This window comes from Alligator mississippiensis, chromosome 14 (genome assembly GCF_030867095.1).
Source record: "Alligator mississippiensis isolate rAllMis1 chromosome 14, rAllMis1, whole genome shotgun sequence".
In the NCBI taxonomy this organism is placed as follows: domain Eukaryota; kingdom Metazoa; phylum Chordata; order Crocodylia; family Alligatoridae; genus Alligator; species Alligator mississippiensis.
The window spans coordinates 20,208,545-20,215,016 of NC_081837.1; the positions used below are offsets into that span (position 1 = coordinate 20,208,545).

General features: G+C 52.9%; 1 long non-coding RNA gene across 1 annotated transcript; it reads left to right on the forward strand.

Annotated features, from left to right (window-relative positions):
• Window positions 1–73: 73 nt before the first annotated feature.
• On the forward strand, window positions 74–2,094 carry LOC132244723 (uncharacterized). Its single transcript, XR_009456469.1, has 2 exons — window positions 74–388; window positions 1,351–2,094. It is a non-coding gene; the product is annotated as an uncharacterized LOC132244723 (long non-coding RNA).
• Window positions 2,095–6,472: the final 4,378 nt, after the last annotated feature.

The following is a 6,472-nucleotide window of genomic DNA, read 5'->3' on the forward strand; positions in this document are numbered from 1 at the left end:
ATAGATGAAGCTGGACCAATAGAAAGCCAAGAGTCATGGGGCCAGAAAATAAGCAAAAGGGAGCCTGCCTGTGTAGCTTAGTGGTTACAGTACTCCCTTGGGAGGAGTAACCCTTGGCTTATATAGCTCCTATTGCCAGAGACAGGATTCTTATCTGAGATATTCAGGACTAGATATTTGGGCATTTGACCTTCCAGTGGTGATTGGATTGAGGCAATGAAAAGTGGGTGTTAACATGAATTTTAATTGTTTTTCCTAGATCTTTCCAAATTGGCTGCAGACTTCATGACTCAGCTAAGTGTGTCAGGTGCACCTCCGGTGGCCAAACCAATCTATTTAAAGCAAGGCCTCAGCTGTTTGGAAGATCTGCAAAAGCATCTTTTTGCAGGTACAGTGGAGTGAGCATGTTTCAAAAGTTTTTGGAAATTAAGAGAGGCTGGATGATTGGGAAGGGAAGGAAAGGGAAGGGGAGAAGAGACTACTACTATATATTCCAATCACAAACTGTTGGCTTTAACCCTGAGGCTGTAAATCAGGGGTGGGCAAAATATGGCCCATGGGCCAGATTCAGCCCACCAAGGGATTGTATCTGGCCCACAGTGGATCCCTCAGCCCTGCCCAGCCCAGCCGCAGGGGGCAGCCCCGGCTGTGGCATGTGTGGCCAGTCACACCGCCCCCCGAGCTTGCAGTAGGGCTGGAGCTGTGCAGCAGCTTGACTTCACTTTCTTACAGCCCCTGCAGTGGTGGCTCCTCCCTTGCTATTTTGCAGCTTTCCCGCCACTTCCCGGCTATACTAGGTACTAGTCCCCTCTCCCCTCCTCCATGCTTTTCCCTCCCTCCTGTTTGCCCTGCCACCTTCAGGACACTACGCTCCTCTTCCTCTGCCCCTTCCCTGCCAGATTGCTCCCACCCCATGGCAAACGATAAACAGTAAGGTGTTACTGATTATCAATATGTGAATGGGTAAACATTTAAACATTCACATCCCTAGTATGGACATACCGGCCCCAAAAATTCCTTGCCATTGCACAGGCCCAAGGCATTGGTAAGAGCCTTGTCATTTCTGCTCTCCTTTTCTGACACATTGCCAGTTTTGAGGCATTTATTGTTTAACACTAAAGACCCTTAGTTTGTCATATTCTGTCGCATGGTTTTTCCTATCTGTCGGGAGGATAGCAGTGTAGATCTTCTTGGATGTACTATCTTAATTGCCCTTGATTACAGATGCCTGGGCTTATGACCGCGGTGGCTTTTCCAGTCCTACATACATCTTTCTTGGAAAGATGCTAATGTTATTTTATTATTGTTTTCCACTGTCTCTTTCTCTCCCTCTCTCTCCTGAAACCCTAGTGAATTCTAGTGGGATAACATACAGTCCAGAAAAACTCAGCCAAGAACTGTTCTCAGAATATCAGGACGTGGAGGATTTAATAAAAGAGCAAAGCAAAGCTCTGGAGACTTCCCAGAGACTACTGATATTTTCCAGAAGCTGAGCTGTTGATGTTGGATTGTCAGAGAACCAGCATGTTGTCCACAATGCCCTCTTAATAGCCACAGGCAAACACCCTACGCTGTACAGAGTCACTGAGAAGAGCCATCCCGCAGCCATGCCTGATTATGCAAGAAACTCTGCTCAAACATTAAAGCAAACACTGGTAAATATTGGGGGATACACGGAGAAGGTATGTGTGATTCCACAACTCCTCAAGCTTCAAACCAATGGATAAGAAGAAAATGTCAGGTTTCAGGTTGCAGACTCGGGTTTGCTCACTCGAGGAAGAGCAAGAGCTTCAAGAAAGGCATCCGTGAGGCGTGCCAAAAATGTCAAGGCTTCCTCACAAAGAAACCTCAGGACTGGTTCAGTGAGAATGATTGGGAAATGCATGCCTTCCAAATGGAGAGAGCACACAGTGACATCAGCTCCAAATAGAAGTGCCCACATTCGTGACCTTCAGTACAGATCAGTCACTTGATGGACCCTGCCACATGGACAGTTTTGCACACGTAGGGGAAGAATTCATCTCACCCATGTGTGTGTTAGCTAAAGCCACCATTGAGTCAGTGTGTAACGTAATAAAAAGACAGGAGAATTTATTAGTGCTGCAAATCCTTCTGACATTTCATAGATTTCATAGACATCAGGGCTGGAAGGGACCTCGGAAGATCATCGAGTCCAGCCCCCTGCCCAAAGGGCAGGAAGTCAGCTGGGGTCATAGGATCCCAGCAAGATAAGCATCCAGTTTGCTCTTGAAGGTGTTCAATGTAGGCGCTTGAACTACCTCCGGTGGCAGGCTGTTCCAGACATTGGGGGCTCGGACAGTCAAGAAATTCTTCCTTATGTATAGCCTGAAATGGTCTTGTAGTAGTTTATGACCGTTCAACCTGGTCATCATCCCTAGGGGCGCTCTGGTGAACAAACGTTCCCCCAGATACTGGTGGTCACCCCTGATAAACTTACAGGTGGCCATCAGATCACCCCTGAGCCTGCACTTTTCCAGGCTAAAGAGCCCCAGGGCTCTCAGCCTGTTATCGTAGGGTCTGCTTCCCTGACCTCTGATCATGCATGTGACTCTTCTCTGGACTCTCTCAAGCTTCTCCACATCCTTTTTGAATTGTGGAGCCCAAAACTGGATGCAGTACTCCAGCTGCAGCCTCACCAAGGCCGAGTACAAGGGGAGAATGATGTCCCGGGATTTGCTTGAGAAGCATCTATGGATGCAAGCCAGCATTTTGGTCGCTTTACTAGCCACAGCATCGCATTGCTATGGACTCACCTAAGGGCTTCACTGTAAAGAAGCTGCTTGGGTTTGGTATAGCACATCCTTCTGCCCATTTACCCAGTCTTTGCTTTCCATTTTCCCTGAGGGTTTTTATCCCTCTACTTGCCAGAGGAGGCTGAGCCCTTCCTGAGGCTGGAACAGGCTCAGGTTTCAGATGGCAGATCCCATTCCTCTTTCTGTGCAGGTCTGGTCCATGAGGGAGCTTTGCCCTCTGAGGTCCAGCTCCCCAGCCTGATACAGGCAGAGATCCCAGGAAGGGGGAAGCACATGGGGTGCTCTAGCAGACTGCAGAGAGGCTGCTCCTGGCAGGGGAAATGCCATGGATCTGGGTCCATGAAGGCAGTTTTCCTTAAGTGTTCCTGGGGATAACTGTTCTTCTGGCATGGTTTAGTACCCGCCAACGTGTTGGGGCTTAAAGTCCACTTTATGGAAATGGGAGGCTCCTCCCTCGCTTGCTTCTGTGGCCATAAGGCTGAGGGCAGGTGAATCTTGGGGGCATCTGAACCCCAAGCCTCTGGGCTTGGGCCTGCTGGTTGTAGGGCCACTTATGGTTCTGAACTGACTCACTGATTTGGACTTCACTGGGCTGATTTGGCTTAGAACATGAAAAATGTCTTTAAGAAATAAAATGTGCCTCAAAGAATGCTAAAGCGGTTTCACTTTCATGGCTTTTTGCCAGAGCTAGCCAGCGCTGTAATGGCTTGTCTCACGCTAAAGGCTTCTTGCCATTTTTGTTGGGATTTTTCTGCTCTGTAAAGACATGGACCATAATGGGATAGCAGTAAAGGGTAGAGCCCACTGCTAGAGCTGAACCTCTGGCTTCATGATCCTGAAACATTCCCAGTTAAAGTAGCACCTGATGAACATCCAAGTAGTTAAGAGGGAGCTCCCTGAGTAAAGGATGGGGATGTGGTATATGGGAGGTCCCTTCAAGGGGTCAGCAGTGGGATGACCCAGTCTCTCCCCATGATGCCCTGTAGGTGAGGTTTGTGCTGGTGGGTAGTTGTAGTTCTCCCTGCAAGCTGTGAGCTTGTGAGTTGCTTAATCCTGTTCCTAATAAAGATCAAGCTGTTTGCCACCCTGCTGGTCTCAGCTGAATGGTGACTCGTGGACAGACCCCAAAGGCATGGAGGTCTGAGTGAGTGCTCCATCCCTGGGACCCAATGCCATACAGCAAGCACTATCGTTGGGCCCATCCCTGACACTTGGGCTCATGTGAGGACCCCACAGCGTCCTGAGTTGGTCATTCGGTTGTGCCAAATCTATAAGCATGCCCGTCCCTGCTCCCCCTTCCCCATGTGGAGTGAAAGGGCCCAGGGAGTGTCCCCCTGAGCTGCACGTATTCGCCCCATCCCCTTCCTGGGGGCGGGGGTGGGGACGGGGGCAAGAGCACCATCAGGAAAGTCCACTCCTAGTGACTGCACCGTGCTGGGGAGCTGAGCTGTATCTGAGCAGGGGCAAGAGGAAACCCCCACGAGGAATCATGTTGGGGGGCTCCTGTAAGAGTCTAAGGAATGGGAACTATTTCTCTCCAAAAGAAGCAGGGGTGGAGGTTTCGGAGGCCTTTGCAACTCTGGATTTGCAGATGGGGCAGGGCGCATCTGTTTGTATGTGCACAAGGGTGTCACTGCTCCGTGTGTGTGCACGCAAGTGTCACTGGGGGGCTGGGGCAGTGTGCATGCATGTATACCTCCATATGTGTTACTGCTATGTGTAGCACAGGGCACTGTCTACGCGCTGCACCGGGACCAGGCCCAGCAGTGCCGGGTAGGGGAGGCCGCATTGGAAGTAGGTGCGTGCTGAGCCTTGCTCCGGCCAGCTTGTTCTTCCCGGGATCCTGTCATCCCGTCCTGCACAGAAAGGGGCTAAGGTACAGCTGGTCTCTGTTCCCTGCCACAGTCACTGCCCTGATGTGCCCTGACCCCACTGGGCAGTGATCAGAGGGGGCTACTGTTTAACCAGGACCCCCTGGACCAGGGCGGTCACTGCTATGACCCTCCAGCCAGGACGGTCACTGCTTGGGCCACACGGACAAGGACAGACAATGCGCCCAAAGAGCTCAGGGTGTCAGGTCGTCTTGGGACGGGAGCACCCCCAGGCCAGGCCAGGCCAAAGGCGCCCACAGCCCCCGCACTCAGCACCTTGCCCAGGTGGGAGGGAGAACCCTGGTTGCCATGGCAAAAGAGCTGTTGTGCCCAGTGACATCACAATGCCCAGCCTCACTCTCAGGTACCGGCTCCTCCCAGTGCTCTCCCGTGCTTCACCCGCACCACTTGCCCTTCCTCGTCCTCCTGCCTTATCTCTGTTGGTTAGTTAGTGTCTTAGTTTAGCAGTTTGTTGGGTAGTTTGTTAGTTCTTTAGGTAGCTTCTTAGTTCCTTAGCTAGTCAGATTGTTAGTTTGTTAGCCAGTCAGTTTCTTAGTTATTTAGGTAGTTAGTTCATAGTTTGATAGTTTGTTAGTCCATTAGATAGTTCAATAGTTAGTTAGTTATTTCATTAGTTCGTTAGTTAGTTGTTTGTTTGTGTCTTAGTTAGATTAGTAGTTCCTTAGGCATTAGTTAGGTAGTTAGGTTTAGCCCATCCTCCTATCCGGGTGTCAGAGGCGAGCACCAGTTGCAGACATGAGTGCCCTTTCTCACTCAGCTGTGGGGCTGGCCCTGGGGACACGATGCGGGTCCATCCCGGGGACTTTTGGGAGATGTGATGAGCTGTGAGCGGGGGCTGAGGTTGGGTAAGGGCCCAGCGCTCGGCCCCGTGCCTCGTCCCTGCTCTCAGCAGTCCGGCTCCTCTTTCCCTCCTTCAGCTCAGGGCTGTGTTTCTTTGCAGATGTTCCGGCGGGAGAAGCTGCCCCCCGTGCGCCTGCACTCCAGCAACCTGGTTGAGACCTGGGCACGTGCCCCGCCATGGGAGCAAGAAGGGCTGGGCAGCACGAGAGTCCACAGGGCTGTGTGGCTTCCCCTCCCGGCAGGGTTTGGCTAGCAGGCTAAGCCCACGCTGTCCAAGGTGCAATCTGGACAGCCCCTGCCCTGTGCCACGCCCCCCCCCCCCAGCTGTCACCCCCTGCTCTTCACCAGCAAGTTCCCTGGGGAAGGGGAACAGGACTGGACCCCATGGGCTCCTCATGCTAGGCCAGGTCCTGGCCCTGCAGCCCCTGCCCATGCCACAGCCCTTGGAGCCTTCCTCCTGGCAATGGCCCTGCTGCCCTCTGCTCCCTTGCAAGGTGGTGCTCATACGGGCTCTGGGATCCCCATCCTAAAAGTGGTGCTCAGTGCCACCCAGCCTGATGCTCAGCTCTCATGTCCTCTCAGCACCAGATGCCTGCCTGGGCGCAGACGGATGGGCCAAAAGAAAACTGCCCCCCGTTAAGGGGTCCTCATGTGTCCCCTCCGTTGGACAAGTGCAGGAGAGGAGGGACCCTTCACCTGGTGAGTTTGGGACTGGCGTGAGCGGTGGAGGGACTTGCGTGGTTGCATGGGGAGGGGACAAGGTCCTTCTCCCCGGACGGACTCCCACCCTACCACCGTGGAGGAAGGCCCTGTGCGTGTGGCACGCAGGACTCCTCGGAGGTGCCCCAATGCGTTGTGGCCCAGAGGGGCTGGTCGCCCTGCGCTCTGCAGCAGCATGGGCCCAGCTGATGGGCGGCCCCTTGTCTCCCCACAGGGCCGGGAGTCATGCGGGTGGCAAGAGAGGTG